Here is a 15345-nt window from a genome sequence, read left to right as displayed (position 1 = left end):
CTTTCAGCATGTGCACTCAAATGAAATTCATAAAATTCTTTTATTGGAGATCCAGCATGGCTGCGAATAAACAAGTCATTGGAGATCCAACATGGCTGCGACATGTACAAGTCATGTGCAGTGGCATACAAGGTCGATACGAATCAACCAGTGTATTACCCACAAGTAAGAAGCTGTCTACACACAGGGACCTCCCTTTGTTTTAAAGCAATTAGGTGTTCAATTTGAGCTAAAATATGTTATACATATATGTAGTGCGCTGTAGTATGAATTGTCCTCAGAAATAATAATTTCATTTATGTTTTAGTTCAGTTATATCGTCACAGAAGATGCAACTGTGCCAAAAAGATGCACTGTTATGTGCTTGGGCTGTGGTTTAAAGAGCAAACTGTTAAGAAATGTACAATAGATTATCAGCGAGCGGATGTAGGGCAAATTTTACTTTAGGTTACACATGCGCAATTCGAGCAATTGGGTGCAAGATTTGCCCCCGAACTAATGTGTGCAAAAAACACTGACTGGATAATACTGCCACACAGACACCTCAGGCTGTTGATACGCTATAAATGTCTGCATTGCTATTTGGCTTCTAGTTAAAATATATCAGAATTTTGTCAGGTTAAAACTGAAAACTTAATGCTCAGTATTAGTATCCACCCCTGTAGGTGACTTCAAATTGACTGGGTTTAAGCAACCACAGCTCAAAGAAATTGTGGTCATGTTAGGTTTATGTTTTTTGATATGTTGTAGAGAAAAGTGCAAGCTGCATGTGGTGGTAAGACATTGTACCGCGCAAAAGCTAGGGTATATATAATTTTGAGATTGAAGTTAACAGATTAACTACATAGAAAGTATGGCAAATATGCAGTTGTACGAGTTGTACACGTGTAGATTTCCGTTGAGAAACCATGACGCTGTACAGCGAAGCCACCTGTTTTCTGCGTGCTTGCCGCCCATATAATGACTGCCTAGACGCCGTTGTGACACATCTCCTCGCATGTCCAACTTTGTTAACACTAGGAAGTTAAATGCTGATAAAGGTGTACGCTGTCAACATTAAAAAAAAGATTTCGTCGCGAATCAGTGGGTATTCCATTATGGAATAATGGAACAGAGAAGGTATGGGCAAAACAGTTACTTTGTTCTTAAAAGATCTTTTTGTGCAGAATGCCTGTCAAAACTGAGACCTTAGTTCAACTGACCAGAATCCGATAATGCCAGGACATGAATTCAAATAACTGCGTTTGAAAAAACACTCGAAAAATAATTCTGAATTTTGATTCCCTGAAAACTTGATCTCACTGCGAAGAGAGTTTATCAGTTTTCTTAGCCTGTTTCTGTATCACGTGACCATTTGCCAACCAACCAACCATCACGCTGTAGTAGAGGCTGTGATGTGAAGATCTAGGTTGTTTTCCTTCACACCGAAGGTTTTTATTTTGTCGAGAAAAAATGACGTGCCTTTGGTTTCGTACAAGGTACCATTTATGTACACATCAGTGTTTGCTGATGGAATCTGAAAGCAGAACGTTTTGTGTATATATATTTTTTTCACATTTAAAATGCTACTACTGGTCAGATTAAAAGTAGTGTTTACTATTAAATGGCGGTAAATGTCACTTATTTGTTTTACGTTTGAGGGGAAGAAGTCTGTGTGCAAGTGCTCACTTGTAGCTTAACGCTTAGCTAGCTGAGTAGTAATGCACAGGTGATACACACACGTCACGTGCAAAGTGGTGCTGGAAAGTCATTCAATCGGCTCATATTGTTCTCGTGAATGGAAAGAAAGATATGGTTGATTTGAATTTTAAGCGCTAACGAGAGTGCAATGCTGCCAGACTTGACGTATATATTCGTCATTTGTCTATGTTTATTGGATTGATGACATGAGTGTGATGGCATGTTAGTAATGGCATCTTGATATGGGATGCCCGGACTTACAAGGTAACGCTGTTACCGTGTTGTGTATGGGGGGATATTTATAAGCTAGGGCTGTGTACTCAGTATTACTCAACTCAACGTTATATTGAGTTCCTAGAGTGTATTTAATTTATATACAATTAGTACAGGAGTCTACTCACAAAAAATAGCTACTTATATGTAAAGGAGATGCGGAAATAGTAAAGATGAAATATGCAATAACGATCGCATGACTGACCATGAGCTCTCTCTCTCTTTCTGTAAAGATGTAATAATAGCTTCAGTGTCCTAAACAAGTTGCCTTCTTTCCTTGCTACTTTGTAGCTTCCCTGGGTATTCACAGTTCTGACGATGCTGTAACCGCAAAGGGTATGGTCGGGTATGAACAGAAGCGGAATTCGGCCATTGGCGACGGTGGTCTCTTTCCTGCGAGCTGTCCTGAACATTTGTGCGACGAAGCTATTCGGAGTCGAATTCCCAAAATTTGGGCGAAGTCCAAATGTACGGTGGTGCACTTGGTGCGGTGTATTGCCACCTTAGAAAGGTGGTTATGGTGCCAACACAATGAGGAGAGGCCTGTGGAGACGATTTCACCGGAAACTTTGGACGTCTATCTGTCGGAGTTTTTCACAATTCTCAAAAAGTTTAACGGAGACGATTACAAACCTGAGGCTTTTTCCAACTTCAGATGCAATATTGACCGCTTTTTGAAGGAGAACAATTACACCGATTCGATCACAAAATCCCCTTTATTTTGGAAAAGTCAGCGGGCTTTTAATTGTGCCAGGGCACGTCTCATGGAAATATCCCGAAAAAGTGCAAAATCTATTTAATACAGAAACTTTCTACCAGTTTCATGCATGGGTGTTTTGGCCCTTGACTGATAGCTGTGACATTGAAAACAGATACTGTAGTATTGGAGTAAAAGGGACTACGGAGAAAAGACATGGAAGTCCCAAGCGGATAAGAGTTGTTCCAAATTTGTACATTGCCGTAATCCCTGTGTTCTAAGCATATGTAGAAAGTTTCAATTTATTTAAATCGTCACTTAGTAGCATAAATGTCCTTGACTTGGGGTTTCACTAAACAAAACGCATGTGCAGTTTGTTTTGATTTCTCACCATACTAAAGGCAAAACAACTTTGATCTGGATGTCTGTCGGTTTCGCTATGATCGAAATCACCTTTATCAAGACAACTGTTAACCAATTGTTAAAAATATCTAAAAAGAGCACCCACATCGTTAATAACTGTCAGGTTGTTCAAAACTGTGTCAAGTCATACCAGATTTTACTTAAAGTGAAGCCTTTAATTTTGAGCTTAGCCCAAATGTAACAGTATATGAAATATGCGATATATAACTAATTCTACTGCTGTTCCAGTTGGTCTGTGTATTGGTTGCTGGGCTTTGTTAAAATCGTGAATATATACTATTGCCTGCATTGTCTAATACACTTTAGAACAACTGTGTCCAGACCTTTGAGAGAGTCTCCCGCTAGCTTGGTGGACTAATGGCTTCCTGGGCACGCACGAGGCCGTTTTCGAATCCAGATTTTGCGTCTTCGGCAGTGGCTTTAAGTTAGGATGTTTGCCATATTGGTGATTAGGTGCTGTGGTTTCCTTACAGGATCTGCCCGCTGTCACATAATTATATAACAGCCTGACAACTGTAGTATGAGTGAAGTATATATTGGCCCGGTACACATGTATGACCTCCGGATTAAATGAATATATGGCCTTTTATTGTTTCTTCTTCTTCAGTCTTTTGCACTGCACTAAACATTGTATTGCACATATCAGTGGCGGTTTAAGGGTTAGCACGCTAAGCAGCTCTCACAGCCAATCTTGGAAAATAGAGCTTAAAAAAAAAGAATAAACGACTTTATATATTAGTCTAATTTCTCGTCTCGGACTTTGTGTTGAGACCGGGTGTAAAACTTTGTCAAGTGTTAGTTCAGAATTCAATACTGATACGAGTCTCCAAATGCGAAAAGAGTGAAACGAAAATCCAATCTGACTAAATACAAAATCATAAAAAAAACCTTTTAAACAACTGTGCGGTAGATGTGTCACTGCGTCCAGGCATTTATTGCGTGGTTTAATTTTAATACATGTTATTCTGGGATTCTTGAATACATTGTTCTTGCATACAACGAAAGGTTTGATTTACTGTATAATAACGTCATTTGTTTTGGCCAGCTACTATAGACTAAGTTTGAATAGTAGGCATGGTGGGTCTACTTGTTGCAGAGAAGCACATGTAGCCCATGATGTGATAAGGACGTTTGGACTTGTTTTACTGCACTGTTCACTTGAAACGAACCGGCCTGTAATGATCAAAGCAGTGATTGCTACAGTCTACCGGTTACTATTCAGTCTACCGGTTACTATTCAGTCTACTCCTTTGTGTAGATTTAGAAGCCAAGTTATAGGACCACTTTCTCTGTGAAGCCGATATTGTTGTGTGCCAAGATTTGTACATGTTGTCTGTTAGATTGAAGTCTGTACCAAGTGTTGCAGTTGTGTCCCTGTTTTTTTATGATGTAGTTATTCCCCTTCTTGTCCTGCTTCCTTTGTCAGCGTTATTCCACCAGGGGTCGCTGGCAGCCGTAGCTCCAGGATGGACAGATCTGTGTGGTCAACTTCAGGACTTGTACCCGAGCAATTACCCTGACCGGCTACACTACGACACCATACTCACAAGGATTCGCAACGTGGAGAGCAAGCACCGCCAGACGGCGCTGCACCTCGTGAAAGCCGTGGCTACCCTGGAACGGTGGATGTGGAAGCGTCACGGAGAAACGAGAAGCATCGAGCATATGCCGATAGCGGAACTGGACGCCTACCTGACGGAGTTTTACGGCGTCCTGAGACGGCCTGACGGCGCGGAATACACCCAGGCGTCCTTCTCCAATGTTCGTTCCTTCATCGATCGATTCCTCAAAGAAAACAACTACCCTCATTCCATTAGCAAGTCTCCGGCGTTTCACCTGAGTCAAGCAGCGTTTACTGAGCGCAAAAAGCAGCTATCAGTGTTAGTGCATAGGCAATAGAGTGAAAGGATCTTGATATTGCTGAGTTGTGCATCGACAGTGATCCAGATATTCATGACTTGTGCATCGGCAGCGATCCAGATATCGATGATTTATGCTTCGGCAGTGATCCAGATATTGATGATTTATGCTTAGGCAGTGATCCAGATATTGATGATTTACGCATCGGCAAAAAGGCGTGGATCATATATTGAAGCACTGCATCGACAAATAATGTAATGATTGATACATTGATAAATATTCCATCCACAAAAAACTGTACCGGTCAAGAAAATTGATAAGTAAAACATCGGGAAGCAACTGATCCAGATATTTATTAATATTACGCTGATAATAATAATGTAATAATGAAATCTGGGCGATAGTACATAGATTTTGAATTTCACTGAATCTGATGTGGAATCTTGAAAGAAGCATAAGTGAATGTCTGAAGTAGATGTACTTTCTTAAGTGAAACCAGCCATAGATACACGTGTGCAAATGGTATGCTTGTGGGACGCATTTGAAACGGTACTTAGCTGCATAGAAACACCGTGGCTTCTCCATTAAAATGTCAGAAAACTGGTTAAAATAGGCAGATGGCTATCTGGTGGCAAGTCAACGAGAATTTTAGTCTGGTTGGATCTACAATTAAACTATATACAGTCAACCGCCAAACATATGTATTTCCTTCCAGGCATAATTAGATACAAAGCACGATGATACAGGCTAATAATGAGGCCGAATGTGTCGAACATTATCCAGATTTTCGCTGTATCTGACAGGTGTGCTGGGATACATAGGAATGAACTTATATACATGTATGTAGTATGTTATTCGATGCCTTTTGAACGGCTATAGCAGCATAATCAAGGTATGTATATATATATTTATATATATACTCACCTTATTCCCCAAGACATACATGTTTACCTTTCCTGCACGTATCAGTGTAACAAGAGACTTCAAAGTTAGATCAAGTTGTGAGACAGACATTTCAAGACATTTGGTCATTATTGGACCAAGTGACTTGGTGTCTGAGTGTTTCTACCAAACCATTTGGCAGACTTCAGGGAGAACATAATTTCTACATTGAAAAGCGTTAGATTTTCCTGTTTACCCCCCAATCACTCTTGTCTATGACGGTCTGTTAGTAAATATTTGACTGAAGTACTTCCATACCACACATCGTAATAAGTCTACCTCGCTGGGTGTTCTTATGTTCACATCATGAGATATGATGAATGTCTATGTTATTAGAATTCCTTTCTGTTGGGCTTGAAATGAGAAGATTTGGAGTAGCTTTTTATCATATTTGTGATTTATGCTGCTGACACATGTACAAAACATTGTCTTTTTTACTTGCGCATTGTCATTAATAATATTCTCGATTGTTAAGTCAATGCTCTTAGTGCATCCCATTGAATTATCATATCTCATTTTTTAATCGTTTTTGTCTTACCATGATCAGAGATCATGCTCTGTGGGTATGGAATTTAACTGCTGTTGTGGCATTCGAACAAGGATGCCGACGTTTGTGTTTACATAATAAAAGGATAAAGAAACATTGATAAAATCTCTTGGACTTAATTTGCACGCGTTGGACAAAGGTTACTGTAAGGCGGTTACACCCGCTTGGTCCTTTGGCTTAGACTGCTGAGATAAAAGATTTTGTGGCACTAGTCTCTAAATTTTTGGGGTAATATTGTCATGCTTTTCGTAAAGTTTTAAAGTGGGTTTGGCAAGTGAATGATTAGTGTTTGACGCCACACTGGCTGTATTCAAGCCATAATGTGGCCAGAACATGTTAGAACCAATAAATAGCATTTGGACGGGAGAATGATAACATCCAAATTCAGCACAAACACTAAGAAGACACTTTTTAAACTAGCTAAATAAATAAATATGTTAAAATTCGAAATATGCATAAAATATAGTTTTAATACAAGACTACAGTATCGCCACCAACGATGCAAATAACTGAAATACGAAACACATCGGGGGGGGGGGGGGCACATAGCCCGCATTGGGGACAGAATTGTGGTTTAAAGGATTTAGTCGATGGTTTATCACTTGCACTCTGATTTTTCTCACATGCAAACTGACTGTCATCCTGTAGGTGAAAAATCATGGTGTTATAGCTCATGCTGGCTTCCTCTCCGGCCGTACGTGGGAAGGTCTGGCAGAAACCTGCGGATGGTCGTGAGTTCTCACCGGGTTCTGGCCGGTTCCCTCCCACCATAATGCTGGTCGCCGTCATATAAGTGAAATAGTCTTGAATACGGCGTAAAACACCAATGAAATAAATACATTAATAAAAATCATGGTGTTAAACTACAATCAAATAAATAAATTGAACATAGTGGACCTATTCTGTTTAGCGGGACAATCACGGGAGAGCTCTGGGTTAATCGCTTTTTACTCAATGCTTGCCTAGAGGGCTGAGGTCTAGACACCCCAAGGGGATTGGAATGATGATGTATTAGTCTCCTTCATTCTCTGCGTCTAGCGCTCTCATTACATCATGGTCCCTAGACGACAAAGTTCACCTCATTCCATGTGACACACGCAGTCTTGGTCTGGTGTAGATTCATCAGTGGTGGCCTGTGCAATAATCATAAAGTGTGTGTTTACTATTAGGCAAGAAATTCATACGTATCATTAGAACGGTTGAAAACTCGTTTTGATTTTTTTGTCTGGCATGTGTTCATGCTTTATCCCTTAGACTTGGTGTAGTCTCTTACCATGATAATTGTAATGATGGTATGTATGTATAGCGACTGAAACAGGAGCCACCGTAAAGCATTCAGCAGTGGTTTGTGCATATCGCAATTTAAACACATTAGCTGTCATTTTGGGGGGAGTCTTTTTCGTGTATATTTTTCCATATTTTCAGTGTTTAAGTTTGTGCGACTGTCACAATATGATTTAAGTCGTAAGTTTCCTGCGGCCTGCTGCACCCAGAAACATGGCGTCCGATGTATAATGGAAACATACTTGATCAAGATGAAACACCAATCAAGCAATCAGCCAATCAGTCATAACATTTGCAACTTGCTCATGTTCTCTTCATGTACGTTATGCATTAGCTCATGGAATGTTCGAGCGAATTTAATGATGAAAAACAAAAAAGTAAATTCAAAACCACAGCTTTAAGCTAGTGACAGATAAGATATCAGTTTATTTAAGCTATGTACTGAGAGCTGTTGATGCTCGGTTGTTTTGACGAGGTTTGAACCATAACTGTTTCAGATGTTTAGGGATACGATGTATGGCTTATGGGGTTTAGTTCAGTTTTGTATGGGAAAATAATACTTGTGATTAAAGGACACCAGGAATGTTTTGTTTTCATGTAGAAAATTACCACACTGCCTTGGCTTCTTGTTTCTTTACGGTTATTTAAGTTGTTTTAATTATCTTGCAATTCAGGGTGCTCAATCTGTGGATAGTAGCTGAAAATGGCATTGCAAAATGGTAGATTGAAGGAGCATTTGGTAACTTTAGGTAGAGTTCTAGTAAGTTAAAGTGCCCCATGGAAAATACGTGAAATAGGTGTCTATGGCGTATGGTTTCTCTAGGTGTCTATGACGTATGGTTTATCTAGGTGTCTATGACGTATGGTTTAACTAGGTGTTTATGACGTATAGTTTATCTAGGTGTTTATGACGTATGGTTTATGTAGGTGTCTATGACGTATGGTTTCTCCAGGTGTCTATGACGTATTGTTTCTAGGTGTCTATGACGTATTGTTTCTAGGTGTCTATGACGTATGGTTTCTCCAGGTGTCTATGACGTATGGTTTATCTAGGTGTTTATGGTGCATGGTTTATCTAGGTGCTTATGACGTATGGTTTATCTAGGTGTTTATGACGTATGGTTTATGTAGGTGTCTATGACGTATGGTTTCTCCAGGTGTCTATGACGTATGGTTTCTCTAGGTGTCCATGACGTATGGTTTCTCCAGGTGTCTATGACGTATGGTTTATATAGGTGTTTATGGTGCATGGTTTATCTAGGTGTTGATGACGTATGGTTTATCTAGGTGTCTATGACGTATGGTTTCTCTAGGTGTCCATGACGTATGGTTTATCTAGGTGTCTATGACATATGGTTTATGTAGGTGTCTATGGCGTATGGTTTATCTAGGTGTCTATGACGTATGGTTTATCTAGGTGTCTATGACGTATGGTTTATCTAGGTGTCTGTGGCGTATGGTTTATCTAGGTGTCTATGACGTATGGTTTATCTTGGTGTTTATGACGTATGGTTTATGTAGGTGTTTATGACGTATGGTTTATCTAGGTGTTTGGAGCTTTCTTACTCTAAATCCCTTCTTCCTTTCCTCGCCAGCATCACCTGCGCGTGTGTGGAACGACCGGCATGGATCAGTCGACATGTTCCTGTACCCTCGAGTCTTTCCGGAACGGCTTAGCGCGAGGAATATCCGTGCCCGAGTGGTCAGCGCTGATCAGAAACCCTCTCACACTGTCCTGGACATCATCAAAGCTGTGACCACGCTGGAACGGTGGCTTTGGAATAAGTACAAGGAAGCTCGGAACGTCGAGGAGATTCCCGCTGAAGAACTGGACGCCTATCTAGTCGAGTTCTTCCAGATTCTGAAGCGACCTAACGGTCAGAGGTACGGCCCTGCATCCATATCGAACTACAGGCATCATCTAGACCGGTTCCTCAAAGACCACCAATATCCATACTCTCTCAGCAAATCGCGGGAGTTCGCCAACAGCCAGAGGGCGCTGTTAGAAGCGAGAAAAGCAGGAGCGGTGTGAAAGAAAGACTTTAGAATCGTCCTTTTTTTAACCGTTATAGCTTGGATAAATGCATGCACTTGGGAGGTTTTAAGAGACACATTCATTAATACAGTTGGGAAAGCATGTTAGGAAACAGTTCATGTGTAGATACGGTGAATTTAGGGCAGATTTAAGGGTTAGAGCTTTGTTTATTGAGACTAATATCTATGATTATTTTACGGGTGGAATCCAGAGTTCACGTTGCATGCGGCTTGTGGTTTTCAAGCTGTAAGCTTTTTAACATGTCATAATTTTTCCAGACAATTCGACTTTGTGAAATTATGAAATTAGCCCTATTCACATTGTTCATGCATTGGTTAAAACAGGATTGTATTGTTAAAATTGCATAATGAGATGAGTTTTATGTGAATAATACGGCAATCCATGACATTCTCTTGAAAGGTTTCGAGCACCATTTGCTAAAATATAAACGCTGGCGAATGCTGTGAAAGAACATATAGCTACTCACTAACTACGCCACTTAGCTGCAGTTGTAATATACGCTTCAGGAATGGTCAGGTTATATTTAAGGACATACGTTGTTTGGACATGCAGTGCGGTTTGGTTAAGTTACGTTTGGTTCATGGTTGACACCTAGTGGCAAAACCATTGTGCTGTTGGGAGATGAACGTTCGCCGTGGGCAGTTGATATCACCGTCATGGATGGTCGTGAGCTCTGTTTCAAACTCTGAACACTTGTCAAGGGAGTAGAAAAAAAAAGACACTTTGCCGTTTCATTTGGCGAATATTGCGTTAAATGTGCGTTGTTCTGTCTATAATTTGTCTTGGTGCTCCCTGATTCTCATCTTCTTTTTATCAAGCTATCAATGCCCAATATTTTCCGAAGACTTTATATGTACAGTAAAGGTTGATTAGGAAGCCTATGGCATGTATCGACCTTGCTGACAGGATTCTGTGCGAGAGTTGATGTAAGTTGTCACACTGTCGTTGCCATTTTAACAATCTTTGACGTATTGCTTTTATCACTGTTCTGTGTGGCCAGGAACATATGTTTGCGGTATGGTGTATATCCGACCCCAATGACGATTCATTTGTAGGGAATTGTTGATTTATGTAAGGTACGGTGTGGACGATGTTCTTACAATTTACCTATCATGCATGTCTCTCGAAAAAATCTTTTAATTTTTAAATTTAAGTTAATTTTTAATCTTACTTAAATTTTAAGTTTTTTTTTAAATGACCACCGAGATGAGATGAAAAACTGCTATGACGTGTTTCTGTGTTGCAATTGTGTTTTTTGCAATATCTTGTAGTATTTTTAATAGGACGAAAGAAATCTCAGTCGTCTGATGTGTTCTTCTCGCTTCAGCCGACCTTTGACCTCAGGCTCTCACTTGTTCGGCTGCGCCTGTGAGTAAGGAGGTTTGCCAGGTACCTGGCGAAGGGCGGTAATGAACTCGATTTCCTGAACCAATACATATGACCACCGTCGTACTAGTGGCAACTTCTTGAGCATGGCGCTAACACATTCATATGAGTGAATTTGTGGAAAGCGACATGCAATATTCTGGATTAACGATTCGATATCAGCGCTGTGGCACTTTTTATATGAAATGCGACATTCATATGCAATTACATGTGTGGATGTCCTGGTTAAGTTTAAGTATGTGCCACCATCAACATCACGTCGTTTTAAGGTAGTAACCGATAAGTATTGAGTCCCGTGTCACGAAACTTTTTTATGTTCAGTCATTGGCTTAAGTAGCCTGTCCAATATAGAGTTTTTCTAAAGAAAACCGAGTTAAGCACTTAACGGAACTTGAATGCAAAACATTTTTGCTTGTACGAAGAAATACTGTCCAAGTTTTGTGACATCGGGTCGTCAAGAATTAATACCAGCTTCCACGTTGAAAGATGAGCTATTTGGCAAATAGAATGCAATTTATGTATTCCCATACCTTTCTCTGAGGAAAAAGTAGTCACAAATTATGTACATATACAGGTATTTCTCTTAGGCGATGAAACACTCATCACCACTAAACTTTTCAAGCTGACAAATGGAATTTTGGCGGCCAAGTACGAAGGGAAGCAAACCTTTAAGTAGTGAAACCATAGTTCCCTTTCCTTCTTGCGTAACAATGCTACAGATTTATCAGTACTCATTGGCGTTGTTTTTTGAGATGGTAGAGGGCACTGGTAACAGATACATGATTTACAGGAATTATCTCCTTTAGTGTGGTGGCATGTTACATTTTGTCCGGTGATTTGATCTGTCGTTATAAATGGGTTTTCGTGTTTACAAATTCCAAACGAGGTAACAAATATTTGGCTCTCTTAATATATAATTTTTAACATGTTTATGTATTTTTAAATGATGCGATGTGTTCTGTGTATGCATGTAACGGAAAGTTTGCTAGTGCTTGATTCTTAAAAACATATTGAGCATGTATGAAGTCACACTATCGTAAATGTACATCAGATAGATACACCAGAAGGTACTTGCATTGAGATTTGTTACAAGTATATTATATTAAATGAATTTTCTTTGAAATAATTTTTGAAATTGCGTCGGTTGTTCATTAACGCTTTTGAGCTGTGTTGTATAGGTACCTGGATATCTTGACATACTCCGATTTTGCTGTATTTGCAAATTCACTTTGTATATTGCATATAGTCTCCATACATCCTGAGTCGTCTCTAATTGTTGAACACGGAACAGAATAGTCCAGTTGAAGGCTCAAGGATGCTCAGAAATAGGGTTTGGTGGAGAGGCAATAAGTGCTCTATTAGGAAAACATCAGACTTGATATTTTCCCTATAGTGCTAATTTTAGTGTACCTATCATGATACGACTTTCCTTTAATTCCTAAATTTCTTATTCCCCCCCCCCCCCCCCCCAATTTCACCTCCCCCCCCCTCAGTTTCACCTGTAGTATGTATCTATGATTGGTTGAGGTACACTCATTGTTGTCCGTTTGGGGAACCTTTCCCGTTTAAAGTATAATTCAGACCCAAGGTGTGAAAGTGTTATTATTTCATGACGATGAAGCTGGTGACGTCCTATTCATGTATTATAATAGAACAGTGGCCAGTCCAAGCTATAGTGCGGGAACATATACCGATATATCTGTGCGCATACAGAGACCCGCAAGCATGGAGTTATGTCGTTCAGGAGTATTATATGTTGTGTATTTCCCTTCCAGGCATACTATACAAGTGTATGTGTATGAAGAAATTAGTTGTTTGGTTTGTATGTACGTATGTGTGTGTGTGTGTGTGTGTGTGTGTGTGTGTGTGTATATATATATATATATATATATATATATATATATATATATATATATATATATATATATATATATATACTCTTGAGAAAAACGTGTATCCCATCTTTAAATTGGAATTCCATAGAGGTTAGCTCGTCAGGATATGCTGCTTGTCACGTACAGCCACTGAATTTCAAAGTTTATCCTCAGCGGTTATTGTATAACTGTTCATACCCTTTCAGTCTCCATGTCAACAAAATTCAGAATTTTATTGGCACTAATTTAGGTTTTGCCAAGTGATAACGATGCTTTAACAATGCTTCTGTAGTTTCTGCTAAATGTGATCCACGAGAAAATCGAACAGGTTTTCCTTTATAATGCAATTATGTCGCATTCGTGTACAGAATCAGCTAATGCGTAGTGCAGTGCCATTAGGACGTTTTCGTTGCCATTTTGAAAGCGTTATTGTGAGGAAACAGCAAAACCTTGCAGCAACCGTAAATTTTGTGGGCGCTTGCGCAGTCTGACCTTCATTGAAAACCACTTGTCTTCCACCAATAAGATGTACATACTGTACATTACACGTGGTAAAGTTCGTCTGTAACTTTTGGTAGAGCGTCCGCTTCGAGAGCGGTAGATCCAGGGTCAGTCCTGGGTCGAATCACACCTAAGACTTTGAAAGAGAGAGTTGGAACTTCCTCGCTTGACGTTCAACACGAAGGGGATAGTGCACCTACTGCTTGACCCGTATTAGTATAATGGCTTCGGCGGGGCGGCTTACATGCCTTCGGTAAGGCGTCTTAGTGAAGCAGCGCTAGATAAAAGAGGGGTGGAAATCTGCCCTGCGCCAAGGAGGCATATTACATGCACTCTGAGGATTCCTTCGTCGTCATATGACTGAGAAATTGTTAAGTACGACGTTAAACCCCCAAGCACTCACTCACTCACTCACTCGTCTGTAACTTGCCCAAAGCAATCTGGTTCAGTATAAAGCTGATGTCCATCGTATAAGTTAAGAATTATTAAGTAGAGCGTTGAAGAACAGTCAAATAAAATATAAATGAATAAATTAATCGTTGCCTGTGATAGACAGATAATGATGGCGCTGAAACCAATTTGAAATAAGGTGAAAACAGAGCTGAAGAATTTTGTCCAAACTGAATCAGTAAGATATTATTTGTAGTTAAACCTACACTTTATGGAATTCCTTTACTTGCATGTAGTTATGTGGGTCCCGTGTGAAGCCAAATACATGTTGATTTCAACACTCTTTTGAATCCCATAATTTTATCGGAGAATATATATATATATAAAGAAAAAGCCTGAATCTTTGGAAATATGTGTAATATTAGGTTAAAAACTCAGTTTACAAACATGAAGTGTAGGCCTAATGTTAAATGATACATTTTAAAAATCATATCAGATTTTCGAGTTTAGATCTGAAAAAATTCCCACAATGGGAATATTTTATCCTGATTACAAGTAATATTCCAGAGTTACTTTTCTTAGGAATTTGCAAAGGAAGAAATTTCGTGTGTCAGTAATTGTTTACAGTATAAATTACTGCCTTGGTTATTTTGCCTTCAGACTAAGCATAACTACAAAATCTGTCCCCGTCTGTACTTTGTATATAGGTAGATATATGCTGTTTAGTTAAGTAGCAAAATTTAAGAATATGACATTAGAAGTTTAGCGTTTAGTGTGGTTTTGGGTATGTGTTATAGACAAAAGTAAGTTGTGTCACACAGGCAACTGAATTTCACCTTCCTTTCGTCCATAGCGCATGGGTCGACCGGACGATACGGGGCCATAGAGCTGACCACGCCTAAGATGGATGAAGCAGCGACCACCAGAATGGCGGACGCAGTTGCCTCCAGAATGGCGGAGGTGGTGTCTTCTAGGATGCCTGATGCGCTAGCCTCTAGAATGGCGGATACTCTGGCATCAAGAACGACAGAGGCGTCAACCTCCAGGGTGACGAATGTTATTACTTCAAGAATGGCTGATGCGATGGCCTCCAGAATGTCGGATCCGAATTCTTCCAGAATTTCAGATCCGAATGTTCCCAGAATGGCGGATCCCATGGCTTCCAGAATGGTGGATCCCATTGCTTCTAGAATGCCAGATTCAGTGGCTTCCAGAATGGTGGAGGCGGCGGCAGGGACTGGGCATTCTGGTAATGTTAAAATGGACGCCTCGTTTGCCCTTCTGATGATGTCCGCCCAGCAAGAGAACCCGCAGTTTTACTCGGACGACGATAGTATATGGTGGACAACTGTTAAACCTGTTATGTACCCGCTGACCTATCCGGAAACTCTTAGCAACAAGAACATCCGAGCCCGAATCCCTGACGTCGTCG

General features: G+C 40.0%; 1 protein-coding gene across 1 annotated transcript in view; it reads left to right on the top strand.

Annotated features, from left to right (window-relative positions):
• The window catches only part of LOC135463325 (uncharacterized), a 55086-nt gene that overhangs the window by 23178 nt on the left and 16563 nt on the right, over positions 1-15345 (top strand). The gene's annotated exons all lie outside the window — the stretch shown is intronic.

The sequence above is a fragment of the Liolophura sinensis genome, chromosome 3, assembly GCF_032854445.1.
Source record: "Liolophura sinensis isolate JHLJ2023 chromosome 3, CUHK_Ljap_v2, whole genome shotgun sequence".
Classification (NCBI taxonomy): Eukaryota; Metazoa; Mollusca; class Polyplacophora; order Chitonida; family Chitonidae; genus Liolophura; species Liolophura sinensis.
Note: the sequence above shows the minus strand (reverse complement) of the source record. Positions and strands in the feature narration are given on the sequence as shown.